Source organism: Heliangelus exortis, chromosome 20, assembly GCF_036169615.1.
Source record: "Heliangelus exortis chromosome 20, bHelExo1.hap1, whole genome shotgun sequence".
NCBI classification, from domain to species: domain Eukaryota; kingdom Metazoa; phylum Chordata; class Aves; order Apodiformes; family Trochilidae; genus Heliangelus; species Heliangelus exortis.
The window spans coordinates 2175747-2192500 of NC_092441.1; the positions used below are offsets into that span (position 1 = coordinate 2175747).

Sequence of the window (16754 nt, forward strand, 5' to 3'; positions counted from 1 at the left end):
CCTGAAACTTGACCAGACATGCAGACATAGCACAGCTGTAAAGATGTTTTTTATATCTTCCTTTGGAAATCAATAGCCAACTTCTTTATTCCAGCAGGCAGAATCCCCTGAGTTTTAATGTCTGTTAGCTGTAAAGCAGTAAAACCCAAGTTTTCAATTAGTGTTAATTAAGATTCCCTCCTCCCCTACCACCCTGGTGCCTGCATTGGTGCCCAGTGAAGGTGAATTCCACAGTTCTGCAGAGCCATGCAGTGGGATTTCTCCACACCTTACAGATGACATTCAGCCTACAGAAGCACAGAAAAATTATTTGAGGAACTTTTCCACCAGATCTTGTTGGCAGGGACCAGTAGAGGAGTTTGTTGGAGCTCTTAATAGACATGATGTAATATAATAACGTGTTCAACAATAGGTAATTGGCTGGTCATGAGCAAGGGTAGAATCAGATTAGATAATGCTGACCACTTTTGTTTAGCAGGGCCAACACCCTCAGCTCTGTGATTTGCTGCTCTTATATCAAAAGAGCACAGGTTATTAATAAAATGGGATTCTGGGGGCAGGCAAGAACTGATATTCTAATAGGGTTCTTCCAGTCTCAGGGGCTGTTTCCTTTACGTCACATTGTGCAGTTCTGCTTCCTGAGGCAGAAAGCATACTCCTTATTTTCCTGTTTTCTGGAAAGCATTGTAAACCAAATATCCAGGGAAGGGCACCGTGACATAGGGACACAGAGTCACTGTCATCCCAGTCGTGCTCTTTATTTAATTACATCTCTAAAATGAGAAAGGTGAGGAGATACAGGGCTGTACTCCTCGGGGCACAGCAGTTGGTTCCTGCAGCCCTGTGAACTTTTGTGCCCCCTGCTCCTGCAGCTCTCTGGATGTGCTCATGTAGCAAAAACAGCTAAAGAAAGGTGGTGTGGATTTAACCCAAGGGATATGTGAAAATCAGAGAACCCCTGGTACCTCCTGTGCAAGTTTGAATCAAAAGGCTGCAGGTTTGACAACTGAAAGCCTGGTGCTGGTGTTGATGGAGTCCGGATCAGGGGCTGTGCTCTTGTATTTCATATAAGGAACAGAATAAAACAGAATCCCAAGTTAACAGCATGAGTGAGCTCTGTTCAACAGATGAAACAAAGCAAGATGTGAGCAGGAAGCCTGAGGGTCTCTGTTGTTCTTTTCTTCCTCTCCAATCCTAGTAGAAAGTTCCCTAGGATTTATCCCGACCCCAGTTACTAAATTCCAAGAGCTCTCCAGGGCAGACAAGAACCCTTGGAAGTTCCTGCTGATCTCAACTTTGGGATACTGACCCCAGCAGGAATTCCACTGGGATACCCAGAACCTCTCTCATCCCATCTAATAAAATATCTCAAATGCCAATTAAATCACCAAAGCCTTTAGCTTTTTAAAAGTAAAGCAAGGTCTAGCAGTAAAAAAATCATTTTGCATTGCCACTTTGAGGAAATAGGAGAAGGGAAAAAAAATCAAACTTGTAATAAAATGAATCACATCCACTATGGGCCAGTTTTTTAGGAAATACTACTAAAAAGCCCTGCTGTCTCAGCTCTCCAGACTGGTCAACAAATCAGAGGTTGAGATAAGTATTAGCTAAGGACCAAGTCAAACAATGCATCAGTGCTGGCTTTTTTGTTGTTGGGGGTTTTGGGGTTTTTGGTGTTTTTTTGTTGTTGTTGTTGCTTTTTGGTTTGGGGTTGGTTTTGGTTTTTTTTGGTGTTTTTTGATTCTCTAGCAAAAGCACCAGAAAATTCCATGACTGACATTAATACCTGCAGTCAGATAAAGCTGGCTATTAAATCCTATGCTTCAAGAAGTCAAATTATCAATCAATACTGGGGTCAAGAATGACTACTTGCTTTTCTGAGCAGCTTTCTATGACTCTGATCTGTGAATATGCACACTGCACAACTCCACCTCTGATATGACCTAAATATGAATTTCTCTCCAGCCTGTTGGAGGACATGGGGCAGCTCCTATGGCAGGAGTTGGTCAGCCCATAGTCTGATTGCATCCCAAGTTTCAGGCTCTTCATCCAAACCAAGACACACAATCCCATTTATCAGCTTATAGATGTCACCACTTTTTAAAAGCCTGTGAAATATATCAAATGGTTTCAGAGACCAGAAGCCTGCTCCAAATCCTACTGAAGTCAGCAAAGGGCTTGTCTTTGATTTCTTGTTTTGGAGCAGATCTAGCTGCTGGGTTTCTTAGTATCACCCCAGGCAGTATCCATCCTTTTTCAGAATTGGCTTGGATTGCTGGAATTACAGCAATACTTTCTAAGGACAAAAAAAAAAAAAAGACTTTTTAAAATCTTCATTTTCTTTGGTTCACAGTCTTTGGCAAAATGTTGACTTTCCATACTGTTACTTAACTCCACTGGGGTCTGTAGGAAATCTGGGAATGCCTTTTTCAGGGATGACTTTCAACACCTTGCAGAAATGAAGCTCTGTGTACACATCCTCAGGAGCCTCTGTCTCAGCACGGCTGCATGGGAGCTGGACAGGGAGCTTTCTCTGAAACTCAGTAGTTGTTTTTTCAAGGCTTATACTCAGCGTGATGTTGGCTACTCCTGTTTTCAACTGTCATGCTCTTCCCAAGCTCAGCAGTGCCATTTACAGCATGCTGGTGTTTTGCAAGGCAGATAATCAAAATAAGGTGGAACTGGAAAAATCACATGGATAAGAGCCTGAACTGTGCAGTTATGATTTTCATCTTTACCTCTGTGCACAGGTTGCATAACTTCCTTTTTGGTCTCTTGAAGATGTCCCCCAGCTTATTCCTGATCACCTCAGTGAGTTGCTGTATGTAGTGATTGGTATTTTAAGAAATATGAAGGAAAGCAGAATCACCTCTTAAAGTTGTCTCTTCTCTCCCAGCTTTAAAATATCATGAGGCAAGTTGTTCATTTCTCTAAAGATGGGAACATTCATCCTGCAAGGAACTGGTTTCTCAGCCCTATCATAATGAACTTATTCAATCAGCAATCAGGGAAAGTCAATACATTATTTGCTGTTCAACTGTATCAAACTGTTTCCAAGAGTGGAAAGGCTCATTAAAAAAAAAAAAAAAAAAAATCACTGCCCATGATCTATGCCTCTATGGTTGTCCTTTGAGTGGAAGATTTTCCCTCAGCAGCTCTACTGACTGACTGAGCTACTCATGGGAGATTCAGCTGATTTCAAGGTGTTTGCCATGAACCTGTTCAGCAGCCACGTGCTTTGCCTGTTCTGCTCCTCAAAGGCAAACACTAGGAACAAGCAAGCAGATCTTATCAAGGTGGTGTTAACAAAAATACATCAAATAAAATTTTCTTACATTACAAATGTCAACACTCATGGAAAAAGATACCTGAACTACAGTGGAGTTGATTTTATTGCCAAAGCAATTCCCAAAGATTGTTTGGAGAAACAACTTCTCTGGGTTTCGTCTTGGGTGCTATGGACCCCAACAAATGTCAGGGGTGCAGCATGGCTGAGGAAATGTCACCTCTGCCTTGAAATTTAGTTTTACTGTGCCTCAACTAATTCAGAGTGGGTCAAGGATCAGCAAAATTAAATTCAAAAGTGATATACCCAGCCTTAGGGGGAGATATTTTATCCTATATTCTACCCGGGTTGATTTTATTCCTGTTTGCACTGTGTAATATTGAATAAAAAAACATCACTGCCTCCTGCCACAAAGTCACACAAATCCGTAGGGTTTAAATTAAACCTCAAATCACTATCAAGACCTGACAAGCTCCAAATCCCATGAGCTTGGATTGGTGGCATTCTTCCTCAGGAACATTTTGTATAGTGCTAAGCTATTCATACCAAAAAGGTTTTCAGAGAACGAAGTCTGTGAAAAACATAAAGTGGTGTTTCCCACAGAAAAAGCAAGTCACACTACTTGGGTGTCTTAGTCTGGAAGCAACTGCAATGCTGATTATGCTCAGGAGAGAAAGTTCAGCTTAAGGAGACCAAAAAAGTAACCTAAAAGGTTCTGGATGGAAGCCAGAAGTCCTGTAACAAAGGGAAGGCAATTTGAAAACAATAATGTCACCAAACTTCCCGCAGAAAGAAGCAAGGATGGCTCTCCAGTCCATAGGAATGTTAGATAGATGAAGTTATCTCCCAGCTAATGCCAGCACAAACATCACTTACAAAGCCTGACAGCTGCACAGCAATTAGGAGGGGAGCTTGTGAAGCTTGTGTTTACTTGTGTTTGAAGGCAGAAGCAACGAGTGGGTTCCAGCAACACTATGACGCGTGTTGATAATTATGATATTATGCCATTGATTTGGTTTTCTGGTGTTTTTCAAATCAGGGCTTGAAATCTCTTTGTTCTCCTGTGTAAAACTCAGCTTTGAGGTCATTCCTCGCCTCACACACCCTTGGCTGTTTATGAACATCCTCACAACACTCAAAGCCCATTTCCCATTGAGGAAGACAAGAAACAGGTTGTGTCATTGTCTGGCTCGATCGGTCTGCAGAGCTACACCAGAACTCCAAAGACAGGAATCCTTACTGGTTTGAAGTTTTATTGTTGTAAATATCAACAATGGAAGGATACGCGTTGTACCAGACAGATGATGGAGGAGAACCTGCTTTTCATATTAAAAGAAAATTAATGAGAATGACATCAATCTATTTGAAAGGAAAATTGGGACAAGGTTCAATGGGGCACCCACCTACAATGAATGTTAAGGGCCATTTTTGCTCTCGTGGCACCAAAATAGATGGCTGTAGACACCTCTGTGTGACAGAGGTCCCCTGGTGACATTAAAAATGGACAGGGAGAAAAACCTTTCATGCTTTCAGCTCCAGGGCAGAGGGGCAAACTTTGGCACCCTAGCCTGACATTTCCTTAGAGCTGCAGCCAGCATCTCCTCCTGTCCTGATCTTATGCATTGTTGCTCCTAGCTGTGGTTGCATTTTATTACTTTAGACAGTGCTCTGGGATCCTTCAGAATAAAAAGATGGGTTTTGCAGAAGTTGGAAAAATGTCAGCAGAAGGGATGAAATATTGCCCCGTGCCCTTGCCATACTGAACAGGGAATCTTTTCTTCCAGTGTTGGTTTAGGACTTAATCCTGCAAGGTCTTGTCTGTCAGCAAACACAATCAGGTTTAAGAGCATGAATAGCCATCCTATAAATCACTGGAAACTATTTTGTTAGTGTAAAATTAAGCAAGTGCGGAAGTTCTCCAACTGACTTGGACCACAGTACTCAGCACCCTGCAGAAATGAGCCTTCAGTTCTTAGAACCATTTATTGTGTCCAGAACAGCCATTCATTAAGGCTTTGTGCAGAGAGGTTGAATTTCACTCACTTGGAAGATATTCTTTCTAACCCCCTCGAGACACACGGACTCTTTGGTTGATTTGGAAAACAAAATGATTAATGGCACTTTACAAGTTTTTCCACTAAACAGATTTCAGTTGAAGTCTGTCAAAAGCTAAAGAATTTGCAGGAATAGTGTCAATCTGATGACATAGTGGCAATAAATCCTATTGTACTGGGTTACGTTTATACCCATTAAAATGCTTTGACCTATTGTCATCCAAGTAGAACCACATTCCACTGGCTGCTCAAAAGGTTCTGATTTCACTCTTGATTGTTACCAAGGAAACTGCACCTCAGTCCAAAACTCTGCTGCACCAGTCCTCTAACTCCATTTGAACAGACTCGTGGAGATAAAGCAAAGCACTAATTAGTTATTCCCATAGAAAAGCTCTAAATCAAATCTTTCTGAGACCTGAATAGCAGCAGAAACTTGCAGAAGTTGTTTGAGGTTTCTTTTTTTCTCTTTTTCTTTGCACAAGGCACCAATTGCCTCATTTCTTTGGGGAATAGCCAGTTGTGGTGACAAAGTGCCATGAAAAAATTAATATTCTCAGTCTATCCAAAGCAAGAGTGCACTACAAATCTCACCACAGGCCACTCCTGGAAAGAGTTCTCACTTAGTTGTGGAAAAGCAGAAGGATTTTCATTAACAGTCAAAGAGCTGGTTAAAGCTTGTGAGTGGAAGTGGAACTATTTGATTTTTCTGGTGAGACTTCTGGTGGAAAGTAGGCTGTGCTTTATGGCACCTATTTTTATATGTATTAAGGGAATAGCACCTCAGTTGTTCAGATTTCTCTTAATTTGATCCATCTTTGAGTTGGAGAATGCCACTTAGAAAGTGTGCATGTTCTCTCCTAACTGGACAGCAAAATGGGCCAGCAGACCAGGTCAGGAACCAGATCAGGAAGCTCCTTCAGGTCTGATCACTGCCAGGATGCTTGCAAAGAAACAAGGAGCTTTGTTTGGTTTCTTGCTGGTACTGCAACACACAGGCAACTCCCTGATGTCAAAGCCACAAAATTAGGTGCCAATTTAAAACCAGTTTGAGAGAGAATATTTTAAAAAGAACTATAGATCCTCACTGTTTGGAGATGCCTCAGGAATGGAGATGCCTCTAGTTCTTACACATGGAAACTTTACAGCTGATTTTACTCTTTTATCCAGATGGGTTCATAACATCTAGTGAATCTCTTTCTTGGTTTTTCTTGGGAGTGCAGGAAAACTTTTCTGCAAAACTGTTGTTCATTGAAATCTCCTCTGTTCAGTTTGTCTCCCAAACTGCTCATTTTTATCAAATGTCAGTTCTAAGAACTTCTCAGGCTAGTACTGACCTACTATCCTCTACTATGTTGACAGCAAAGAGAAACCAAAAATTCAATGCTTCCTCAGCTGAATCTTCTGAATCTTTCCACAGGAAATTAAGGGCTGAAACAGTCTTCAGTCTTCCAGTTCTCCAATCCAGCATGTCACCACAAATAACATGTGAGGAGCTGAAGCATATTCTCCCCTGTCTGCACTCTCAAAACACGAATTTAACTGCTTTAGAAAGAGGAACCAGGGCTACTATCATGACTACAGACTACAGAAAAATAAACAGTTCCTTGTGAAAAGCAGCACAGTGGCTTCTTGGGTTACAGCCTTGCTTCCTGCCAGACAGGACAGACAACCAGTCTGCTTTTACAATATGGGATGAAAAGATGAAGACTCGAATCATTCTCTGATTCCCAAGCACACAGAAAAGAAATCTGAGGCTTTTCTAGTTTGTTTGCCTTGTTTGCATTTATCACCTGGCATTTAACTGCATCATAGGTTACTGGAAATGGATGTTCTGCTACCAAACATTGTCACCAAAAGCTGCTGGTGAGAATATTGTGTGAGAAAGTTAACTAAGAGAAGAAAGAATGACAAGGCATCAGCCAGCCTAGATATTCCAAGTCTCACTGGAGGATATTGAGCGAGGTCAGTGAGCAGTGGTCTGCTGAAAGGCAGAAACTTTCTCAGGATGAAGGTTTCCAACTGGTCTTTCCAAGAACTGCTCAGAACCCCTTCTGGCAGAGGGGTTTCTCAGATTTCAGCCTTTCAGTCTGATACTGCCTCCTCTGCAGAAGTTTGTTTCTTTCCAAACAGTTTCCTGTACAAATGACCCTGATACATCAGTCCCTGCTCCTTCTGCCTCCAGGATGACAGCTGGAGAAATCTTGGTAAGAATTTGACCTCTCTTTCTGACATTTCTTTCCCTCTGCTTCAGTGCTGAGTTGTAACAGCTAGAGAAATGAAGCCCATCTAAAACCATGGATTGCCTGGCCATTGCCTGAATTTAGCAAGTTTGCAGCTGGTTAACTCTGATTGATCAACTGACATTTGCTAAGCAGTGCTGAGCCATTAATCAACATGTACTATAATCTTGTGTTTGACAGCACATAGATCAATTTCTGATCTTAAGGGAGCTTGGCTGACTCAGTAGCACCAATCTTGCTCCATCTGTACATTCACAGCCTTTCAAAAGCAGTAATGAAACAAGTGCATCAGAATATTTGCTCTCATTTGCCTGTCAGTGTTGTAGAGTGGGACATGGAGATGCCCCAAACCTTCTTTGCATTGCTTTAAATCATGTGAGGAGAAGAGAAGAGAAGAGAAGAGAAGAGAAGAGAAGAGAAGAGAAGAGAAGAGAAGAGAAGAGAAGAGAAGAGAAGAGAAGAGAAGAGAAGAGAAGAGAAGAGAAGAGAAGAGAAGAGAAGAGAAGAGAAGAGAAGAGAAGAGAAGAGAAGAGAAGAGAAGAGAAGAGAAGAGAAGAGAAGAAGAGGACAGACATGTTGCAAGGCTCGTTAGTGAAGTTCTTGCAAATCACGAAAGCCTAAGAATTTTCTTTTCCTTCTTTCAGTGACTAATTTCTGTTACTGTAACTTGCAGGAGGAATGTTTATCCCCCACCAAAACTGAAACATTCACTTCCTCTCTGCATCTCCTATGGCCACTTGAAAAGCACTTCCCCCTCCATTCTGGTTCTGGCAGGAAAGCTTATAATAATGCTACAAAAAAAAACCAAACCCCCCCACTATCTATAATAGAATTTCTTTTGTGTATTAAAAGCTCACAATCTCACTCTGTATCATCATCCCCACGGGGAATGAGTCAGGGGTAATAAGAAACACCAGCACGGAGCTCCCAGGAGACCATGATACCAGCAGAAAGGAAAGTGATGCAATGCAGGGACACTCTGATAGCAGCCAAGGGACAGCCCACCTGCCTCCCCACCCCTCTGCATCACCTTTGCCTTCATCCCAAACTCACAGCTCTGCCTCAGTGCCCCAGGAGGAGAGCTCCAATCCCAAACTACAGCACAGCCCCGAGGATCTGAGGGGATCTGATGCCAAGGGGGATGCAGTAGCCAGGACTGTGTAACCAGACCCCTGGCAAGGGCACTGCAACCCATGCAGTGAGCAACAAGATGATTGGGTTGGTTTTCTCTGCCATCCTTCCATTTGTTCTGTATGTTGGGCTAACATTGCCCAGCAGGCACACCTTGGCACTAGGAGTGTAAACCTTAAGTGTACAGTAAGGAAAGGAAATCCTGTCCACAAGTTTGTCTTTTATGTGACCTTGCCAGAGCCTCAACCTACCTAGAAAAATATTACAGTGTTTTCAGTACAGTTTCAAGTGTTTGTTTAGGATTTAGAAATACTAATTTAGAAGTAGGGACACCTCTAGGAGAAATGAACATAGTTCCACCTTTCTTACCTTTGTCTGCAGAGTTTTAGGGCATATCAGGGGTCACAACCCCTCAGCAGACTCCTCACACATACATTTTTCTACACAAGCACACATTTATACAGACAAAATTGTGTCAATTCTTGTATTTCAGACCTTCACAACCGGGCCCTTTCCAACAAAGTGGTTGCCCAGAGCAGACTCAGAAGGCAAGCTCTGATAATAATGATTCTTCTGACTCAGACTCCTTTCAGCCAGCATTTCTCACAGTCTGTAACCTTCAATTTCCTCTGGTATGAGCTGAAAGTGCCTCTGTTGCTCTGCCCTAACTTAAGAATGAATGCGGGCAGTTCTGCTGCACCTCAGCTTTGTTCTTCCTCTGGTAATGAGAAGTTGGATAAGTCCCATCAAAAATGGACAGAGAGGAATGGAGAAACTGCCAAACTGGATCAAGCCCATAGTCTGTCTGGTCTTGTATCATGTCTCCACCAGTGGCTAATAGCAAATGCTCCAGGAGAAGGTGTAAGAGCCTTGCAGCTTTGGAACAATTTCCCTTCTCTAACTTCAAGTTCTTATCCTGATCTGCAGTAATTAGAGGCTGACTTCAGCCCTGAAATTACACAGCTTAATATCCTTCCCAAACATTTCTTCATACATGCTCTAGAGCTGTGCTTCTTTCTAATATTCCAACATGAATTCTCCTTCTGAGTTTCAGAGAGAGAAATTGTGTTTCCAAACAACAACCAGCAAGCTGCCAGGTTACTTACAAAGCAAAACACACTTAGGGCTGAACAAACTAAAGCAGTTTATTCCCATACAGGTTGTTTGGTCAGTTTAAAACTCTCTAAGGTAACAATTGCTGTTTACATGTACACAGCAAGAGAGAAGCAGAACTAAAGAAAGGAGAAATGGGCTTTACCTTAGTGGCTGCTGAGATAGGAAAGAATCTCTGCTTCACTCCCTCCTTTCTTTTTCTCTGTCTCTCTCCCTCTCTCTTGCATGGCTGGACTGACAGGTTGGCAGCTGAGAACGACAGGTTGGGTTTGTTTTTTTAGGCACAACTCCTCCCCCTCTCAAAGAGAGAAAAAAAACTGCAAGACTGTTTAGGAAAAGTTCACAGAAAATCCCATCCTTACAGCACACTGGAACTGACGAGAAATTGGCTACATTTGGGACACCAGCACTTTGCTGAGTTTTTTTTCCTCAGAAAGGTTCAAGGACGACTTTACAATAGGCATGAAGCAACCAGAGGATTTACACCAGGAACTAATTTGACCCAAACCTTTCTCATTTAACTGATAACAAATCTAACAGATAATTATAGCTCCTTTAAAGCAGCCTTGACAAGGGGATTTTTGTAAAAGTGGAAAGGGCTTTTTTGTACACAACACAAATATCCCTTGGCCTTGGATTTTATCCTTGCATCCCACCACCACCGTGTAATAAAAGCCACCAGGAGCTGCCTGAAGTCCTCATTCCCCCCCAGAATCCTCTGCTGCTGTTAACCTGCCTGAACTTGTAGCAAAAATCAGGTTATTTTCAACTCCTACCCCATTCTCTGGCAGGGTTGCAGCAGCCCTTCTGTCACTGTCACATGAAATATGACAGTAAACCCAGAAAGCTAGGAGAGAGCTTTAGCAGACCTCCCCACCACAATGAGCTCAGATTTAAATAAGGCAGATGCAGTACAGAGCAATCCTATCAAACACTCCCAGCTGTGGGCTCCCTCAGCCCTTCTCCTGGCTCCTGGAGGCACAATATTTCCCTGGAAATTTTTACTACTATGAAGAGGTTGAACTCAGCCCATTTGAGGGTGTTACACACAAGATGCAGGCAGTGGTCCTGCTCTGAGCTGGGCCACATCAGCTCTGCCTGCTCCTACCTCTGAGCATGGTCACAGAGCTTTGCTGCTGGGGAGCCACAGGCAGAAATGTTTATTCATATTTATTCGTGAAGAAACACCAAGAAATACAAGGCAAGGGGTTGATGGCTGGTGATGAAATAGCCTGAACTTTGCCACTTGCTTGCAGTCTAGCAAAAGAATTGAGAGGCAAGTCTCTTTTCTGCTCTAATATTTCTCCTAAGATGGCAATCTGGGCATAAAGCTGCAGTTTCTGTGCTCTGTTTGCAGAGTAGCTGTCTCTTCCTTACTCTACTGTTTCAAGCAAACATACAGTAAATGACAGTCATCTGCATAAATTTACATCATAAACTCTTTGAATAGAATCCATGTCTCCTCTGGGTCAGCTTTGCAGGTGTTTCATAGCAGTGAAGTTTCAGAGACTTCATTTACCTGTGTCACCAGGGCTGGCATCTCAGCAGTCAGAAGGCTGAGAAGCAAAGCCATGAGTGTGCCAAAACTTTTAGAAAAAGCCCATCCATTTTAGTTTAACAGTATGGTTAGTGGTGAATTCAGGGGATATCACTGAATATATATGGTGCCATATAAAATAATGTCCAGTTCCACCTCTTGCCAGCTGAGCTGCTGCAGTTTCTCCTGTGCCAGGGAAGGGCCATGTCCATATTCCAGAACCAACTTCCAGTCTCCACTCACCTTCTGCAGAGAGCACTTTCTGTCTCTTCCCTCAGGCCACTGTTCTCAGGTGTGCTCAGCTCCCCGTGTAAGATTTCCAGTGAGATAACCCAAAGGCCCAGAACCCTCTCCTGCCAGTGGAACAAACTAACTGAGTCCAGCCCAAACTGGCCAAGGCCAGCACCCAGGTTCAGTGAGAATAAATCATTCCAGAGCCTGCTGAGTGCCTCTGGGAAGGGAGAAACTGAGCTTAAGGTTACAGCATGGTAACAATCCTCATGGTTCTGCCTTCATTTCTAACACAGCTGGGAAGGGATAAGAATGCATTAGCAGTAAGGGCACACCAGGCTCAGCACAGGTACTAGTAGGTACTAGTAGGGAGTAGATTTACTAGCAGAGAGCTCCAGCTCTAACTTGCTTTGGCACAGATATCTAAACCTTCTCAGGCCTCCCTCCTCAGCATCATGAGGCTGGAGATCCAGATCCTCCTAAAGGTTTGCAGCTTGCAGAGTCCTTAAGGAGGTACAGCAGCTCCAAAGGGGTTTTATTCCCTCTGCTGTTGCCCCAACCCCAAAGAGGCAGAAACTAAAACATGCTCAGTGCAACACTCCTGCTTCATCTCTGGTGTGTTGGTGCCACAGGGGCTGGCCAGCCCGTGGCATCCAGGAGGAGGAGAGCTGAGAAAGGACCAAGAGAAAAGGGACCAAAGGAGAAGGGACCAATCTCCAGCTCTAGCTTCCTGCTCAATCCCAGCCCAACCCTGGGATGCAAGCCTGCAGGGTAATGTGTTTGTGTGGCTAGGATGTCCACTCCAGGACATCCTGGTCCATAAAAGGAGCCTATGGTCCATACAAGCCAAGAGCTGACCCCTACTCAGCAAACAGTGTTGTTATAAGAGCTTAAAATCAGTCAGTAAAGGCACTTCAATTAAGTTCTGCAGTGAGGTCAGAGTTCTTGTTTTTCCTGTTTAACTAGCAAGTTTCAAGAGAATCTAATAATGAACCCTCAGAGCATGGCTTGTTACAGCATCAGAAAGGTTGCAAAATTGCATGCAACTTTGGTTTATGATACTCAATTAGTTACACTCCCTTTAAAAAAAAAAAACAAAACCAAAAAGGAACATGTCTCATAATGTAGCAACTTCATCCAAAATGTCTTGATGCCAAAGACAAGATTCCCATGGCTTTCAATCAGCTACAGATCAATGCAATCACTGTAAGAAATCTGGGATTTTCCCATATTGCTGCTGGAACTGGACTACTGTTTCCCACTGATTTGTGAGTGCCTTGATCCCTTGTCCTGCTTGGAAAACATCTGCCTCAGTGCTACAAAGAGTCCTTTGTCAGTGCAGGTTTCTCAGGCAGGCAGAGCTGGGCAGATACCAATCACACTGGAGCCATCTCTGTATTGCAAAGGGAAAAAAAAACCCTCAAAAAACCCAAAATTCAGTTGCCTTCATTTCTTCTGACCTTTGGCAGTGTGGCAGACTCAAGCACCCTTGCAGTGGTCACTGATCCACAGCCATTGCCTCAAACCCCAGCAAGGATGGGCATCATCCAGGCTGCCTTTTTTTTTTTAACTGTCTGAGCCTGTTGCTCTAAATTTCCACCCATCCAAAGTTCAGACTCTCTTTTTATTACCTATAAACTGTAGGTGCTTAAAGTCTGACAGGGAGGTGAGAAGCCCTCTGCAGAGAAGAGCAGCAGATGGGGCAAGGTGTGAGATCTTCAGTGTTTACAGATTGGTGGTCCCAGAAAAATGAACACAAAAGTTGCTGTTAGTTTAGGGGACAGAGATGTGGATGTCACAGATCCTCTGGGGGGACACACAGACCCTTGGGAGCTACAGAAGGGCTCCAGCCCTGTGCTATGGGAGAATATTTCTGTCTGGGGACTGTATAACTCACCAAAAAAATCAGCTGGCCAGTGTGGAAATAATTTTAAATGAACTGAGCCCTTAGGTATTACATTAACTGGATCTCTAGGGAAGGATGTGGATTATTTCAGCTGAATAGAGCCCTTATTTATCAGATGGAAAAGGTTAATGTCATTTCCTTTCCTCCATGGTTTTTCTTACCACATCACCATTTATGGATAGCATGAGGTGCAGACAGTGTAAGAACATGTGCTTGATTGTTTAAATGTCCAGAGCTGTGACTTTAATGGGGTGGGGGCAAGGGGGTGGGGGGTAAGAAATTAAGATTTCTCTTGGTTTCCTGGGGGGAATTACAGAGCTAGGAAACATAAAACACTGAAGAAAGGAAATGGGCTTGTGGAGCACCTGGTCTTTGATTTGACATCCAAGAGTACCTAACTGAATGAGGGAATTTTTGCATTCTCATCTACTGTGTGTTCATAATAAGAACCAGGATCAAACTAATCTAATATCCTTATTTCATACTTCATAAAGAAAGAGTGCATTAAGAAAGGTCTTTTTTTTCTTTTTTTTTTTTTTTTTTTGTTACTCCTTAATTTAGTTTAAATACAGTTAAATTAAGTTCTGCTAATAAAGAGTCTGTGTTTTTTCTGATTTGCCTCTGGGGCCTCAATAGCTGTTGACCTAAAGATAAATATCAGAGCAGTTCAACAATCTATTATGTGCTTTAATAATGATGTCAACAAGGCAATTCTGATACCATCCATGGAGACAATTCCTATGGCAGCATGACACAGAGCAGGGGAAGTCTAGATTAAGAGAAGAGAGAACTTTTTGTGGTAAAAGTGACCTCAGTTTATTTTCCTGTCTCTAGCACAGTATATCCTAAGGTAAACCTAATGGGATGTGCTCCTACTGGAGTGACAAAGATGGACCTAAACCACACTGCCTGTTGTCAAAGTTCAAGAGAAGGAGGAGCACTCCTGACCCTTTGGGAATTTAAGGCCTGGCTCCCTGTATAAGTCAGTGAAAAAAAGTGAGTGTGGCATTGGTGTGAGGCTCCTGAGCCCTTCCTTCATTTTCTGGAGGTATTCAGACCACTCAGTGGAGGTGACAAGCCTTGTTCTCCTTGCCATGCAACAGAAAAGAGATGGTTTGGCCTCTGTGTATTTGCAGGATGATTGAAAAGTAACCTTTCTGTCCCAGCTTCCTACCTGTGAAACTCAGCAGCGTTACCTGACCTTGCAGAGGTGTCCTGAGGACACAAAAACTGAATATCTGGGGGCACTGCAACAGGGAGAGCTAATTCCAGCTCTGAATGAAACGAGGAGAAAGATGCCCATTGACTTATGTGGGATTTAGGATGAGCCCTTATTCATTTGACATTAGTCACTGAACAGCCATTTGAGGACAGCACTGAATAACTATTAATACTTGTGCAACTGAACAACCAGCATCTAAGTTATAATGGAGTAAATTAATGCATGTATCTAAGGCAACCACAATGTGACTATTGAGGTGGTTTCATCATTTGCAGCAGATGAAAAGAAGCACATGGAAAAGCTGAGTGCATCTGTTCTGATTTTTTATTCTTTGCCCATAAAAGAATAGCTTTCCTGGACAAGCAAGCAGTAAGACACTAGGAAATAGTCTTTCATATAAAGCCAACCTTGTCTTTGTTACAATTGCTATGTAAATATAATCCCACTCATCAATTAAATGCTACTCTCCTGGTCTGGAACATTATACATGTTCATTGAGATGGAATCCCTGTCAATTCAGCTTCCTAACTCAGTATTCATGTGCATTAGGCTTGGAAAAGAGAATGTGATTGCTTGAATAAATTCAGGCATTACCTTCTGCATCCCTGGATCAGTTGACACGTGTCAGTCTGATTGTTACATGGGTTCAGAAATGTGTTGCCATGGAAATCCTAAATATTCAGCTCTCAGCAGGGGAATTCAAATGGGATACCAGATAAATAGAAATAGCCCAACCTTTGCCAGCCTCATAACTAACCCCTTGGTCTTAAGATGTTACTGAGAACCAAGAAGTAGGGTTTTGTTTTTTTTTCAAGTTACAACTTTAAAATCTTAATTTTCACTCAGTTTTGTACTTCCAGATTCTGGATTACTTAGTGAGCCAGGAAATCCCTTCCAGAACTTCCCATTGCACCAGCACAGCCTCTCCAGTGGGGCTACATTATTTTTGAGCTGTCTGGATCCAACCAGTTCCAGGGGCCAGAGGGTAATTGCTAATGGTCTCTGACTGCTGAGGCATGGGTGCTCAGCAGTGGCCCTTGCACCACCCACCTGGGGCCAGGCAGTGTCTGACCCCTTGTTTTATGGTTATCGTTCTGTGTGACTGAACATTCTTTAATTCAGCCCAGTTCTACAGCCTTGCTGTTTCCTGAGCAGAGTTGCAAACTTTACGACTCAAAATACAACCCATAAATAGATTTCCCTCTCAGGGAGAATCCAGCAGCTGTTTAACAACACCCAACACCCCCCTGCAGCAGTTTAGCACCAGGAGTAATGTGTTTCATAGCTAATTAAGCTGCAGGCAGTTCAGGCTGGAGACCAAGTCTTTGCTGTGTGTTGGCAAAGCAGCACAACAGAGCATGGCTGGGGGCACTCAGTACTGCTGGAATCATCCAAATGTCAGTAATTATTACTGAGGAGGAGAAATTAAGTTCTATGGAGCATGGTGGATATTGTCCATAGAGACTGAGGTGTGCTCAAAGAAGAAAAGCAATGAAGCTGATGAAGAATCTAGAGAACAAGTCTTTGGAGGAGCACCCTGAGGGAACAGGGGCTGCTTAGTTTGGAGAAAAGGGTGAGGGGAAATAACTCCCTGCAACTTCCTGAAAGAAGGTTGTAGCAAAGGGGGTGGCAGACTCTGCTCCCAAATAACAAGTGACAGAGTGAGAGGAGATGGGTCTAGCTGCACCACGGGAGGTTTAAATTGGACATGAGCAAGAATTTCCTCACTGAAAGGGTTGTCAAGCATTGGAACAGGCTGCTCAGGGAAGTGCTGGAGTCACCATCCCTGGAAGGATTTAAAGGATAAGTAGATGTGGTGCAGAGGGACATGGTTAGTGATGGACTTGGCAGTGTTAAGTTTATCCTGGACTCATTGATCATCAAGGTTTTCCTGAATCAAAATGATTCAGTGGTTCTCCAGTAGCACAAGTCTTGGGGCAGGACCTCTGCTTTCAAACTCAGAAAATGCTGTAGAAGCACTTTGACACCACCTTTTCCTTTCCTTTCCTTTCCTTTCCTTTCCTTTCCTTTCCT

The 16754-nt window shown here is 43.0% G+C and overlaps 1 protein-coding gene across 2 annotated transcripts in view; it reads right to left on the minus strand.

The window, feature by feature from the left end:
- Window positions 1-16754, minus strand: part of KCNJ16 (potassium inwardly rectifying channel subfamily J member 16) — a 31149-nt gene that overhangs the window by 9947 nt on the left and 4448 nt on the right. The window contains exon 2 of one of the 2 annotated variants that reach the window (XM_071764641.1): window positions 9970-10073. The exons of the other annotated variant lie outside the window; for it this stretch is intronic. The gene's annotated coding sequence lies outside the window, so the exon portion shown is untranslated. The remainder of the gene's footprint in view (window positions 1-9969; window positions 10074-16754) is intronic. 2 annotated transcript variants of the gene reach the window in all.